Here is a 15,154-nt window from a genome sequence, read left to right on the forward strand (position 1 = left end):
AAGTAAGATCAGCAAATGAATCCATTAAAGTTCTTTTGCCTTGTTTGCAAAAGAAGCCAAACAACATTTGTGTCACAAAGAGAGACTTCAGAACAGATCAAAGATCACAAACATCAGGCACTGATGGAAACAGCCAAACACAGAAACAGAGGCACCAGCAGGTGAAGGAGGCCTGTTGTAGAAATGACTCTGAGTGCTCAGGTAGAAACGCATGAAGAACCAGTGCGTCTAATATTTGGAAACCAATCTGTGTTTGAGCGTCCTGGATGAAACACAGATCATGTTGCAGAGCGAGGACGTCGTCTTTCCTCCCGAGTGTGTAACTACAGGACGTGTGCAGCAGGTTTAATCGTCCTCCTGACAGTTACTGATGAACGAGTCCTTCAGGGAGGCTCCAGGATCACTGTGGCTTTTACCAGCTGCTGCTAAACTGAGAGGTGTTGCTGCTTCATGTGTGAAGATGTTTGCATGGCTTTAACAGTGCAGACGTTCCTCATGTGCACCTATTTCATATGTTTTATTGTGATGTTTAGTAACATCTGCTTTCCTCCTTCAGGCAGACGATAAAGTGAGCTCAGCCTTAAACATGTGGAGAGAACGTTTGACCGACAGTCCTGGGACGACTGCAGAACAATGGTTTGTTTTTAATGATAAAGTTTCATAATGGAAATAAATGCTGAGCCTGTTTCATGATGTTGGCCCTGCAGCATCAGGCAGGATTAATACTGTAACAAACGTGTGTCACAGTTATAATGACTTTAAATGAAGACTTGGGTTGGATGGAGATGTCAGCTGGATTTGTGCTGACTGTCACTTTAAATGTTTTCAGTTCAGCTTCTAAATCTACTTTTGTATAATGTTTGCTGAGTTTTGCACTTCATGACGCTTTTAAGAAGAGCCAATAAATCCTGACTTTACACAAAAATAAAGGTTTAATGTGTTTAGTGTGACAGTGGAGGAGAGCGCACATAATAAGAGTCATTAACAGAATGGTGACAATTATAATCTGTCTCATTTTAGGAGCAGCTCACAGGCACAACAGACTACAGAGCAACCAAAGCACCAGTTAAACGTCCATGTGACCGGCTTACAGCCAATGAACAATCAGTCCCCACTGTCCCCACCAACATCACTGTACTGGAAAGACTGTGCTGCCATGGTCAGAGATGAACTGGTGCTAAAATGTAAGGCAGCTGATGTGTGTGGCCTTAGCAGCACAAATGCATCACGGCTGCAACGCTGCAGTGTGTTTAAACATTTGAACATTTCTGTGGCTTCAAACCAGCAGCTCCTCTGTACTCAGTCGTGTTTGTGTGTCTGTCAAAGTGATTGTTGTCTTTAAAAAGCCTTTTGTGTTGAGTTTTGTGAGCAGTGCCGAGCTTCTCTGTAGTCTAAGCTGAGTCGATATATTTGATTCCATGTTTGGTGTGATTTTCAAAGTCAGCAGCAGCAAACCCATACAGTAAAAAAATACATTTTTCCTGGCCAAAATATATTTCAAATATATGGTAAATATATTTTGTATTTGTGATGCTCCAAAAAAATATATTTTTGAAATTGAAAATATATTTCTTTCAAACCAAAATACATTTCAAAACATATTTTAGGGTGAAGAAAATACATTTCCAACCTTACAGTAGAATGTATATCAAAGTATCCTTTATTTAAAATATATTTAGTGCAATAATGATGATAATGATAACAATACTAAAAGTAACATGTTTTATGCACATCTGCAAAAAACAGTTGGATTCAAACAAAACAGAGTCAAAGGTCTATCACGAATTAGGTTGTTTATTCATTTGCTTACAGTATTTCACATTACACAATATCTCACTATAATGTAGCGTTCATTGACTTTGAAATTATCTGTCAGTGATACAGTAAACAAGATACAACAACTGCTATGTACACTTTAGTTTTTGACAATATATACAATTTAGTACTTAAAGGAACACACTCCACTGTTTTGGAAATAGGCTCATTCTCCATCTCCCTCAGAGTTAAAAATGCAGCGTCTTCTTTCTAGATCCGTACGTTAATAGGGCTCTGGAGCGTGATCTTACGGGATGGGGCGTAGCCAGGATTTTTGGTCAAGGCGCCATATTAGCAGGCCAAACAAATGCTTGCTGTGTGGTCGGTTGTAATGTTAGATTGCACTACCGACAAAGGAATAAGCTTGAAAACAGGCTCTCTTTTCATTGTTTCCTCACCTGGAAACATCATGAGGGAGCTTATGTGTTGGATGTTACCAAAAGAAGGCGTCTAGCCTGGATAGCAGCTGCGAGACGAGCTGATATTCAGTTCTCTACCAGCCACAGATATCTGTTGGTGTGCTCCAGTATTTTCATTCAGGTAAGTTCTAAATAAGTTCATATTATTATTTATAGCCTGTTAATTTTATTTTCAATGCGCTCTGAGATCATAGCACAAACTTAGAACAAACATGCAGAACTACCTTCTATTTATAGAGTTGCTAATTATTTGGCATTATTGCAACAAACCAGCCTATGAAATGAATGAAACAAATCCTGACTGGGTTCCAACACTACACATGGGGCACTACGAAATCCCTGCTTCAAACTACATGCTACATACCACCATGCCAATCAGATTACTTCTTCCATGTGAGGGTAAAAAGGTGACCTTCCTGGATAAGATGGCAAAGGTTTGCTGCGTTTTGGTGAACATGTGCCCCAGTGTGGTAGTAAAACCAGGGAAAAATGCTCTTGTTAAATACTCTTAAGTCTTGTGCTGTTTATGTAGTGATAAGTTTTCTTTTTTTTTTTTTTTCCTTTTTTCTCTTCTTTTTTTTTTTCTCCTTCTCTTTTTACAGTTGCAGAAACATATAGGTGATTGCTGTAACGTATGTTTTAATTTTGAAATTAAAGCAGCCTTTTTTCCGTTAAAAGGTTCTTTGTGAGGATCAATCCAGACATGGGAACAAAATGCCCTGCAAAACTTGGTACAAGCCGCAAGACAGGTCGTGTCGTAAAGAGGAAGGTTACAAGAATCAGCCCTCGGATCACCACCTTCCTCCAGCGGCTCTCTGAGTTTGAATGGAGGACTTCCAACTAGGTAAGAACAGAGATGATAATATCTTTTACATAGCTGATAATTATATACATACTGTACACACATCCATACAACAGTATGAATGATCTCAGACAGATGTGAACAAGTGAATAACCTGAGCAAACATGAATATTGATGATGTGTCTTTGACAGGTGGTGATAAAGACTTCGCTGAACCCGACCATCCTGGTAACGGAAATCTAAATCCCATGTCACATTCTATTTCCTGGGACCCACTGATAATTATTACATTTTGTAAATGAGTTTTGTTTTACAATTGTAATAGTTTATTTAATGTTCATGCTGGTGGGTTTGTCCTGTTTTTAGTGGAATGAAAAACTGTTTTCCTTAAAAAAATCAGACAGAAAGGTGAAGGACTGTGTAGTTTTCATGTACGCTTCTATTTATTTTGGTTATTGGCATTGTTTTTATTCAGTTGAAAAATGTTTTTCTTGTTAAAAAAAAAATCAACAATAAATGTTGGTTTAATTCACTATTCTGAGACTACTTTATTTTTTTATTTTTTTGTCCCGTTTGGATCTATAGCCATCAGAATTGTTGTCTTGAGGCCAAGAAAGATGGCAAGCGGATTTATTTTACCAAGTGGATCATCATGGCCTTGCCATATTGGTCCATTTGATTGACCTTTATTATAATTATGAATTTATTTTATTTTCAGTTGCAAACGGGACAGACATGACTGGGGGACAGGACAGGGGGAAAGAATGAAAGAAAGAGGGGGAGAGAAAGAAAGAAAACCAAAGGGGGGAAGAGACGGTGAGAAGGGGGGGAAGAGAGAAAAAAAACAAACAACAAAAAAAAAACTCCTGGGTCACCTGTATGGAGAAAAACAAACAAACAGAGGAGACAGCAAACAGCAAAGAGCAACATAATAATAGAAAAAAAAGCACCATCACAATAAACTAGCTAGTCATAGATATCAATAGTTACTAAATAATAAACGATATTGTGCAGCACGCAGGATAGACAGCGCACAATGTGCTTTGAGGCAGCAGCCAAGAAAGCTGTAGTCCGCGTCTGTGAATACCCATGTGTACACCTGTGTGCATACCTGTGTGGATCAGCATGCTTGCATTCCAAAGGTTTCTCCATGTGATAAGTGATAAGTTTTCAAAAGAGACAGTAAATTACAGAATGCTAGTAGTGGGTGATATTATACAAATGCTGTCATGATTTTATGTGAACATTTTGTCATTTGTAAACTATACATAACATTTTTTCTACATTGTAACTGATGTGATGTTCGACAAAGTGCTTTTAATTAAAAATAGGCAAACATTTCTTTGTTTCTTTATTCAACTTTTGAACAGTGGTATTTAGTAAGTACATATTCAGTAAATGCAAAGTATTTACATGGCCCCCTAAATTAAAACATTATGGGTTATTCAGAACAGAACTATGCTTGGAAAAATATTGTCCCATCAGTTGATCCAACTCCTCCACAGTAGCAGGTGGAACTTTTCTTTTTTGAGGATGGCTTCTTTTACCTGTCACTACAGATGGTCTGTCTATGTTTTGATCAAGAACCTTTTTTTTGGGCAGCTGAAGAGGAGAAGTCTATCTTATGGCCAACCTCTGGCTGTATCTTGGTCATATTACCCAGCAAAACCCAGTATGCAGGTTCATCTGTAACAGTCCTTGTGCCACAGATCCTCACTGTTGCTTCTACATTAAACAGAAGAGCAGTGACATGGCTGCAAGTCTCCACGACTCTAGCCATACAGCTGCAGTGGGCGGCTTCAACCTTCCCTGTGATGCTCACAATGACCTGTGGCTGCAATGCTGCAATTCAGTCTTTAAGAGTGCAGGACCTAAAACACACACAGACAAAGTTCATTTAAAGACAAGAACTATGAGCCAAGGCCGACACAAATGTGTTTTATTTACTTTCAAATCCATTTATCATAAATGTAACAAATAAAGTGTTTTTATGTATCCATCTATAGAACGCTGCATGTTATATTCTAAATCTGCATGTTTCTTTTTAGAAACCTATCAGCAAAAAATGAACCTAAAGTATGTAATGCAAGGATGTAATCACTTTCAAGAGGGAGAAAACATAAAGTTCAACTTTAAGTGACAATTATGGACACCTAATATGACAAGCAGATTCTGCAGGTCATTAATCAATGTATAAAACTAAAACAGAATGTATTTTTAGTGACACAGGACACAAACAAGGAAGCAAGATGTGTAATTAGGATTATTTATAATAAATATGAATTAATTAGGGCAATTTCTTTAACCATAAAGAATAACTAAATCCTTCAGGACAATGTCACATCAATGCACTGAACTCACTATGTTATCCCTCTAACAGAGCCTCTACATGTTCTCACTGTAATTTCCCCCTCACGAATGAATTTTTACTAGCACTAATTTGAATGTTGGGGGGAATCAAACGCATTTTACTCGCAGTACTCAAGCTGACTTACCTTTGCTTGAATGACGGCGTACTCACAACGTGGAGGCTTAAAAATAGCCAAATCTTGTACCCAGTCCTTGGTGAATTGGATGTGCGCCTCCAGAGATTTATAATTGCGAAATTGGTGCGCCGTGTATGCTCTGACTCCACAGACAAGGTATGAGAGTAGATCATGCTAAGTCAATAGCGGTTTGGTCTTCAGGGTTTCTACTCCACGGCTATATTTCATACGGGTCCACATTTCAACAATCAAGTACCGTCTCTTTGCATCTGGACAGAATCTGTACCTATATATATATATATATATGTATCTATACCGTCATTTTCTTTTGAGCTACGTTTCAGAATGGTTCGTAGCAAACTTGTTTTGATTCGTGACCTGCCAAGATGGTGCTGCGCTCCCACAATGCATTGCGACATTACGTCAACTCCAAAGCCCTTTGCGTGCAGGAGTGTATGCGCATGCGCATTGCCACGGTGGTTTAAAAAATAAAGATATAATGAAAAGTAATTAATAAAAATTAAATATTTAAACATTCCCACAAATGTGCAATGAACGTGCAAAAACTCTCTTTAGTAGTTGTTGCTGTTTCTTTCTTTCTTCTTTTTTTTTTTTTGAAAAATAACGACGTCTCTGAGGCGCGAAATCTGACAGCGAGAGGAACGGCCGGATACAGGAGACGGGAAGAAACAAGCCGATTATGTTCGCGTTAATTAAGTGGTTGGAAGATGTAAAATTCTCAATTCTGCCAACTGAACATATACGAGATTTTAATGAGGATGAATAATTAGCCGGCATGGAGGAAACGGACCTTTATTTCGTGGAGTGGCGACAAGAAGCCAAGGCGGGTGGCCAGTCTAAGAAGCCTCCATCATCAAGCTAGCAGGTGCCTTTTCCCATATAATATTACTTTATTCTCGTGTATTTGGAACGGAAGCGTAGAGCTGCCACCCAGGCAAAAGAGAAATATAAGTATATCACGTTATAACGTGAAAAGTTTATCGTTCTAACAATATACTATCATGTTTGAACAACATGTTTGAACAACATTGTACGAAAAATGTACATAATTATCACGTCCGTACAATATTGTGCGAACGTGACAATTATGTATATTATAATAACGTGATATTATATTATACCAGTGGTTCTTAACCTGGGTTCGATCGAACCCTAGGGGTTCGGTGAGTTGGTCTCAGGGGTTCGGCAGAGCCTCCGCTGTGACGTGCACGGCTCATTTTGTGCACCAGTAAAAAACATATCTACGTCTAATTTGAAAAAAAAAACACACTTTATTTTTCACTAAAGAGGGGTTCAATGAATGCGCATATGAAACTGGTGGGGTTCGGTACCTCCAACAAGGTTAAGAACCACTGTATTATACAAACATGAAAAGCATAATGTTAGAACAATAAACATTTCACGTCATAACGTGATACAGCTCTATTTTTCTTTTGCCTGGGTGGCAGCTCCACGCTTCCATAATTTGGTAATCAAAATATGTAACTTAATTAATTATATTGTGACGTACTTTTGCCTTTTCTTATTATTCTGCCTTCTCAATAACTATCAAAGCCTATTCACATTTAATTTGGCTTTCACAGAAATCCTACCTCTCCTTCTGGCTACAGAGTACTTACCAAGGTTAGAAACAAAGAACAGTTATGCTTTATTAATGTTCGCTAATTACAATGTTCCACATTTCCTTGCTTTTTAAGTCATTTTTAGGCTTTTTAGAGTTTTTGTTTTTTTATTTTTTTTAGCAGTAATGTTTCTGCCTATTTATTTCAGCCCATGAAATCGAATGCAGATCTTCCTAATGTGAGATTTACATAAATGTAAGTAATTTTGTTTGTCATTGTCATTAATGTTGTTGCTGTTGTTGTTTTTGTGCAGTTTGCAATCATATAAACCTAGCAAGCATCAGTCAGCACAGTGACTAACCTAAACAGATTCTTGCTTTATTCACATATATTATATGTAATTATATATACCTGCACATTGTACCTAGGGTTGCAGCCACTTGGCCCCACCCCATTGTTGTGACAGCCCTGATTGTACTTATACACTGCATCTGAACAGGGAACAGTCTGCCACATTAATGTATTTTTAAGTGACTTGTTTGTAATACATGAATTTGTTTTTTACAGATGTCAAAGTCTCAACCTCATGCTGCCCTCCCCCATCCTCCTAAAGCAAGTATTTGTTGTTGTAGTTTTTTATGCGGTGTCTGTGTCACATGCTAATCATAATTATTGAAATAACTGTTTTCTAACAGATTTTCCAAAACACTAGTTATGTTTGTTGTCATTCAGACCAGTACTACTGCTTAGACATTGTTTAGTGGTCATGCATGTTTGACAAGCTCGTTATGATACCAAAACAGTAGGCCTATCACAATAATCGATATATCGACTTAACACACAATACATGTACATGACCTCAATAATTGTTGATGATGTAATTTATGTGCCATTATATTTACAAAAATAAAATATAATGATAACAAAACAATAACATTAAATATCATTGTTTTCTATTTGTTAGAAAACTTACTATTTATTCAAGTTTTTAAGGTATCTAATATTTTGATTCCTAATTTCAATGATCTAAATACTTTAAGAATTAGATGTTGGTTTGTCAATTGAAAGTGTGTAGATCTTGCATTATTGTGGTGTTATATTATGATTATACATTCAAAGACATAAAATGGTCTTAAAATGACAATGACATAACTTGTCGCAATTGTTTATGGGGCAATATACCGACCAACAAAAAGTCGTTATCGTAACAGGCCTTCAAAACAGACGGTTTTATGATTGATAAATTAAAAAAATAAATACATTTAATTTCTCTGAGATTCTCTAATATTCAGTTACAGTTCACAACACAGCTACCCGTACATGCAGTATTATACTGTAAATATAAATCTCTGCATTTAGCATCCCACTAGAAGCGTCACAGTTACTGCCTCTTTTTTTTTTTTTACAAATACCTGTACTATCACTAACACATTTACTGTTTTACTTTTAGCCTGTGGATACAAATGCAGATTTCCTTAATGTAAGTTGTGCATTTTAATTACATCATGTTATTTTTATTATTATTTATTTATTTATTTTATTTTACATTCAAATATTTCAAGCTTCTTGGTTAAAGAAGCTTGATTGCTAGTAGGTAAAGAATAGTTCACCTATAATTCATATTCCCAATTAATTTCTCACCTCTGATTGAATGCCTTTGTTTGTTTTCCTATAACAAAACATTTTTGCTGGATATATATGGTGAATTTATATGCATAGATACAGTCGTAGTGCTTGACACATGCAAACAGCAGTAGATGTACTAAAAAGGAAATAATTACAATCATGATGTTGATTGCTGATGTCAGTATATATATTTTAGAGGAATGTTTTGTTTTTCACCCAAAATAACTATATTGCTTCAGAAGAGATTTATTACCCTACCGGACTCTTATATATTGTTCTGTTTTTTGTTTGTTTTTGTTATTTTCAGGTTCAATGGTGCGTGTTCTTCTAATGGCCGCCTTCCCACTGGAGGTTTTGATCCACAGCAATTTAAAAGGTAATCAGCTTTGAAAGTCAGTTCAAATGGTTAGCTAATAGTACTTTAAAAAGCCTACAACTCTGTCACCAGTTTCTTTACCAAAAATTACCCATAAAAGTATCGCTCAATAGCATATAATTGTAGTTCAAATGTTTAGTTGTACAAATATCAAATTTTTGGAAATCTAAAACTAGTCAAACACTCAAATGTTCATGCTTTTTATAGGAGGACAGAGCAAAACGGACATCGGCGCAGAGTGAAGAACTGCCCTTGATAAGGACACTATGACAGCCATATATAGTAAGTGAAGACTTTCTGTGTATCTAAAATTGCATACACCACAAGTAACTTACTTTGCAACCATTAAAATAGGTTGTAAAGTAAGTTACCAATACAAATAGGTGATGATGCATTGTAGTGGTTGGTCTCAGACAAAGAAGGTCAACAGATTTATGAATGCTGGAAGGTAAGGAGAGACGACCAAAAGGGGTGTTAGCATTACTGTAATGTGAACTGGATAGACTTCCCATCTAGGAAAAAAAAAGAGGTAAATTATGCGTAAAATATATCTGTATTAATATCTGTATCTGTATAAACAGAAATATCTGTTTGCTAAATGAAGCCAGCTAACATAAATCACATTTTTATTTTAACTCTGATAAAAGTAATAGAACTGTGACTTTTGTTTGTTACAGTGGGGGTAAGGAAGGGGTTTCCCAGCGTGTCCAGAAGGGCTTTGAGGATTGCAGTGAAAGCTGGGGGAACTGAGACTGTGTGTATATATATATATATATATATATTAGAATGTTTAGAACATTCTAAATATATATATATATATATATATATATATATATATATATATATATATATATATATATATATATATATATATTAGAATGTTTAGAACATTCTAAATATATATATATATATATATATATATATATATATATATATATATATATATATATAATATATATATATATATATATATATATATATATATATATATATATACACACATATATGTATATGTGTGTGTGTTTCTTTTAGAATGTTTAAGTATGTAATGAGAATAAACTTATAAAATGAATATTCCTTGCTTGATTGATATGCTATATGTATGTTTTAAACATCAAATAAAGATTTCTTTCAGATGTTACATGTGAATGTGTTTTCTTAGAAATATATGAAGGGTTAAATTTATATTTTTTTGAATGATTTTAAATACATTTAAATTGTATTTTGAAATATATTTTATTAATATATTTCAAAATATACAAAAAATGGCCAAAAAATATATGTGCTAAAATACATTTCAAAATATATAAATATATTTTGAAATGTATTTTATTAATATATTTCAAAATATACAAAAAATGGCCAAAAAATATATGTGCTAAAATACATTTTAAATATATAAATATATTTTAAAATGTATTTTTTTACCGTATGGGCAAAGCTACACCAGAGGGTTGTGCTGTGTAACAGGTTGGTGCAGGTGGTGTTATCTACATTTGAACATTAGGCAACAGTCTCATGAAGACACTTTATGTTGTTCACTAAAGACCAACAATAACAGAGACAAAGGGAGAGCAGCAGAACTAGTGCTAACAATTAGCACTGCTAGCCTGCCCACCAACACCAGCTAATGTTCTAAAAACGATGATCAATGATTTTGCTGTAACGGCTCCAGCTGTCTGTGTCAGGGACACGTTGGAGATGAAGTGAGTGATCCAGTGACAAAGGTTTGGAAAGCTGCAGTCAGCTGAGACTAAAGGAGTCACCTGACCGAGAGACCAAATGTTTCACTGAGAACGTCCAGATGAACAGAATCAACCTTTGGGATAATCTGTTCCACACATCCATGTTTCACTTACTGCATTATATTTCCTCATTGCTGTGCACACAGGCCTGTGGCTTATAACCAACTCCAAGTTCAGACTCAGAGGCTGCTGAAGCTGTTTTCTGGAACAGAGACGTGTTGGATATAAAAGCAACTCTTCTTTATGTGTCAGCACTGAGGAAAGGAGCAGCTTCGTTTCTAAGTGTATGAAGGACTGTAGCAGTGTGTGTGTGAGCTTTATTTCACAGACAGAACCATGTCAAAAACACAACTTCAGGTAAAAACAATACAAAATCAAAGAGTCTGATCAGAAGGATTAAACAGAGGAGTGTGGGACTGTTTTTAACAGACAGCAGGTTAAGCCAGGCTGGAGGAGTAAACTGAGCCTCGGTGTGAGCAGCAGTGTGTTTGACAGGAAGCTGAGATAAACAGTCTGGAGCCCATTTAGTGCTTCATATGAAAGTGTGAGGATTTGAAAGCAAATCTAAAATCAAGCAGGAGTCAGTGTGAGAATGATTTGTGCTTTTCCTCAGTCAGATGCTGGGAGTTTCAGTTCATCCATGTTCAGCGTGCTGTGCTTTGTGTAACAGGAGAATATGACAGTATAAATCAAGTCTTCATGTCACTGAAAGCCTCCACAGTCTGCTATGGAGGTGCATCAGTTTGGATTTACAAGAAGAACATTTCTTAAACCTGCCACAAGATGGCGCTCCAACAGAAGGGATGTCCACAGTGTAACACAGACACACACATACTGTGTGAATGTGTGAGTGAATGGGCTTTCAACACAAGGCTTCTGCTGCTACCTTTAATGACATAATTAGCTAACAAGAACAAACTGTTAATTACCACCAAAGAACGGCTCCAGATTTTAGCTGCTGACCATTTTGTGAAACGTTGATTACATCAGCTTATTGTTGATTTTTCAACCTTAATATCAGCTGCTTTAAAGGAGCCTGGTTCTCTCGCAGTAACACTTTTCTTCACTAGATGCAGTGCAGGCACAGTCTGTGTTTCTAAACTACACACTAATGTTCATTGTTGTGCAGCTAAATCCTCCCTCTGGATGGGAAGAATCCCTGTCAGGCTTCAAACACCTGGCTTGGTGTTCTGGAGCTAATGTGTCACCTGTGAGGACTCTGAGATGAACACACAGCAGACACTTCAGTTCTCCGTCTGTGTGTCCTCAGTTTCCCAGCATGCCTTGGCTGTGGTGGTGGAGGTGAATGAGGGGGAACATGCTGCTCTGTCAGCACTCAGGTTTCATACCTGGTGATCTCAGAGGACAAAGCGGCGTTACAGCAGCGCACGTTGATGAGACCTGATGCTCTGAACAGTTCAGACTTCAGCCTCACTCTGAGAAAACAAACGACTGACTGTCAGCAGCAACTACACCTGCTCCATCAGTGACGGAGAGAAGAACTGAGACTGAGAGACATACAGCTGCAGGTCAAAGGTCAGAAACGCCCGCTCTTTGTACGGGTCAGGAGTTAGTACTGCAGAGGTCAGAGGTCAGCTTGCTGACAAACCATTTGAAACAGTTTGGAGCTAAAAGCACAACAGCAGAGGAAAGAAGAGACACTGCAGAGATGATGCAAAATATTGTGTTTTGTTCTCAGCTGTCAAAAAGTGTAACACACGTGTTCCAGCACAGCCTTTGTGTACTTTCACTTCTCCATACTGTCCATTGGAAATCCTGTTTGTTACTTTTTGATTTCAGTCCATGTGTCCAAAGCAAACTTCTGTCCCACACTTTCTCTGCTGACTCTTCACCGATGCTCAGATGATCTCAGATGATTTCACCAGAACTCATCAAAATTCGGGCTCCACAGAAACCCAGACGTCACTAAACAAGCGTAACAAGCAAAGTGAAAACTGGTCGTTCAGCTTTATTGACCAAAGATAAGCTCACATGTCACCTCATGACACAGACACTTATTTCCACAGCATGCACGAGGACTGACAATAAGTGTCTATAAAGCCACTTCTATCTGCCACACCTGTGCTTCTGTCATGGTTGCTCTCCTCTCACTCTGTCATTTATCCACAGTCTGCCTCCCTCTGCTCCGTCAGCTGACGTCCTCTCTACACCACCTGCTGTGTTTTATCCTGCAAAAACACATTTAAGAAGCGTTGCACCGAGTAACGGGAGGAACTGCTATAAAATACATTTAAAGGAGGTGGTGCTGAGTGCTGTGACTGGGGTCCCACCACTGACATCACGGGTGGAGGACATGTTGGAAAACTGCTACAAAGTGCTGTGCAGCCAGCAGAGCTTACAGTCTGTCCTGTGTGTCATACAGGCTCTCACACTTAGTGTTTCTGTGACACATTGAAGAGAAGTTTGTGTTGTTCACAGTTGTGCTTGTACTGAGTGACAGCTGACATGACCTAACAGGAATAATGTGTCTGTGCTGAATGAGAAGTAACACACAATGAAGTCTTGATGCATCTCAATCATCCAGGAAAGTGAGTCTGTTGCTTCTGTTCATCTGGACGCAGCGTTTTGTGGGAGAAACGTGTCGTCATCATCAGGTGACGTCTTCAGTCTCAGCTGCAGGTTTCAGTCTTACAAACAGGACATTTGCATAAAGACTGAAAGCAGCTGCAGGAACGATGGGCTGGGAGCTCCGTTCCTTCATCTTAATTATGCAGATTCTCAGGACCATTGATCAACAACCACTGATCCATGTCCATGAGTCCCATTCACAGAGATGTGGGAATGGCTGCAGTCACAGCATGTAAGATGGAAATAAATGAGAAGTATTTAGCTGAAGTGGATTTGATTTATGTTACTTCTTTTTTAACTTGTAGTTCTACATTGGAAGATTATTGTGATATTGAAATATAAAAATACATTTATATTCTATTATTTTCTCAAAATAAGCGTCACACTCGTGGAAGCCGGTGTAGCCGCCGAAACGCCTGCATTTATGGAGACTTTCAGCCCCAGGTAGGCCAGTTATGGATCTTGGGATCCACATTATGTCAGCATAAAATACATACTTGGGCAGAATTTTGCAAATATCTATTTTTCATTTTGTAGCAGCATAGAGCTTTTTTCCAATTATTTTTTAAAAGTCAGGTCAAGGCTCCAAAAGCCCAAAGGCGATATAACAGTTTGTGTTTGCTACATGGATCATTGTAGTTCAGCTTTCCTTTGTTATATTTCTTTAAGAGCTCAAAATGTGTTCATTACATAAATCAAATGTAATTTTCTCTGTAGCACTTCATGGATTTCATAAGCAACACACTGTAGTTGTTCACACAAAGCATAAAGGTAAAAACAATATACACAGTGTTATCTTCATTTTAGATGTCACAAAGTATTTGCGGCTCCCAGTGTTTTCCCGAACCCTGACCCTTTGCGTGGAAACCGGGTCCAAAAGGCTCTTTGGGTGTTAAAGGTTGCTGACCCCTGCACTAGGCCCAACTGACACATATATTTGATTCCAAATACAAAAAATAATGTGTAACCTGCTGGAAGAATGTAGGAGGTTGAGACAGGATCTCAACACTTGGTGTCTGCAACAAAAGACAACAATATGTGGGCCGATCGTGGCTCAAGAGTTGGCAGCTCGTCTTGTAATCGGAAGGTTGCCGGTTCGAGCCCCGGCTTGGACCGTCTCGGTCGTTGTGTCCTTGGGCAAAAAAGCACTTTGGGGTCCTTAGGGACGAGTAAAGCGCTCTACAAATACAGGCCATGTAATGGCAGAAACATTCTCTAGTGTAAATCCTGACTAGTTCATTAACTACAGATCAGTTTCAGTGAACATTATTCACAGAGGGATCTGAGTTCCTTATACCAGACTCTACAGAAACTGTAACACTGTACAGCTCTGCGACTCAACAATATGACAACAATGTAACACACACTAGAATCATCAAATAAAGCCCCACTAACCACTAGAACTAGAACTAACTAACTAGCACTGGACACTTGCATATTAGAGATTTCTACCACCATAGGAGGCGAGATATCATCCTTGAACCAGAGCATCCAGCCCTCAATTTCGGACATAAAAAGCGACGTGGCCAGGCATGATAACACTTTGACTGAACTGCAGGACTGTGCCTCGAACCACTCTGACACCATCGCCACTCTCCAGGCCACTGTGGAGCGTTTGTCTGCGGAGGTAAAGAAGTTAGATGAGAGATGTGGAGCTCTTGAGGCACTCCAGGAGGAATAATTTAAGAACTGCAGGAATACCAGAAGGCACAG

At 37.9% G+C, this 15,154-nt stretch overlaps 2 long non-coding RNA genes across 2 annotated transcripts; both read left to right on the top strand.

Annotated features, from left to right (window-relative positions):
• The first annotated feature begins 5,902 nt into the window (after positions 1-5,902).
• Positions 5,903-7,717, top strand: LOC146577193 (uncharacterized). The gene is made up of 4 exons (XR_014891632.1): positions 5,903-6,408; positions 7,127-7,166; positions 7,314-7,360; positions 7,673-7,717. It is a non-coding gene; the product is annotated as an uncharacterized LOC146577193 (long non-coding RNA).
• A 455-nt stretch (positions 7,718-8,172) lies between these two features.
• LOC146577194 (uncharacterized) lies at positions 8,173-9,836 on the top strand. The gene is made up of 3 exons (XR_014891633.1): positions 8,173-9,107; positions 9,315-9,389; positions 9,785-9,836. It is a non-coding gene; the product is annotated as an uncharacterized LOC146577194 (long non-coding RNA).
• The last annotated feature ends 5,318 nt before the right edge of the window (positions 9,837-15,154 follow it).

The sequence above is a fragment of the Mchenga conophoros genome, linkage group LG3 (genome assembly GCF_057382185.1).
Source record: "Mchenga conophoros isolate Kocher_MC1m ecotype Shallow Benthic linkage group LG3, M_conophoros_male_GT1.1, whole genome shotgun sequence".
NCBI lineage: Eukaryota > Metazoa > Chordata > Actinopteri > Cichliformes > Cichlidae > Mchenga > Mchenga conophoros.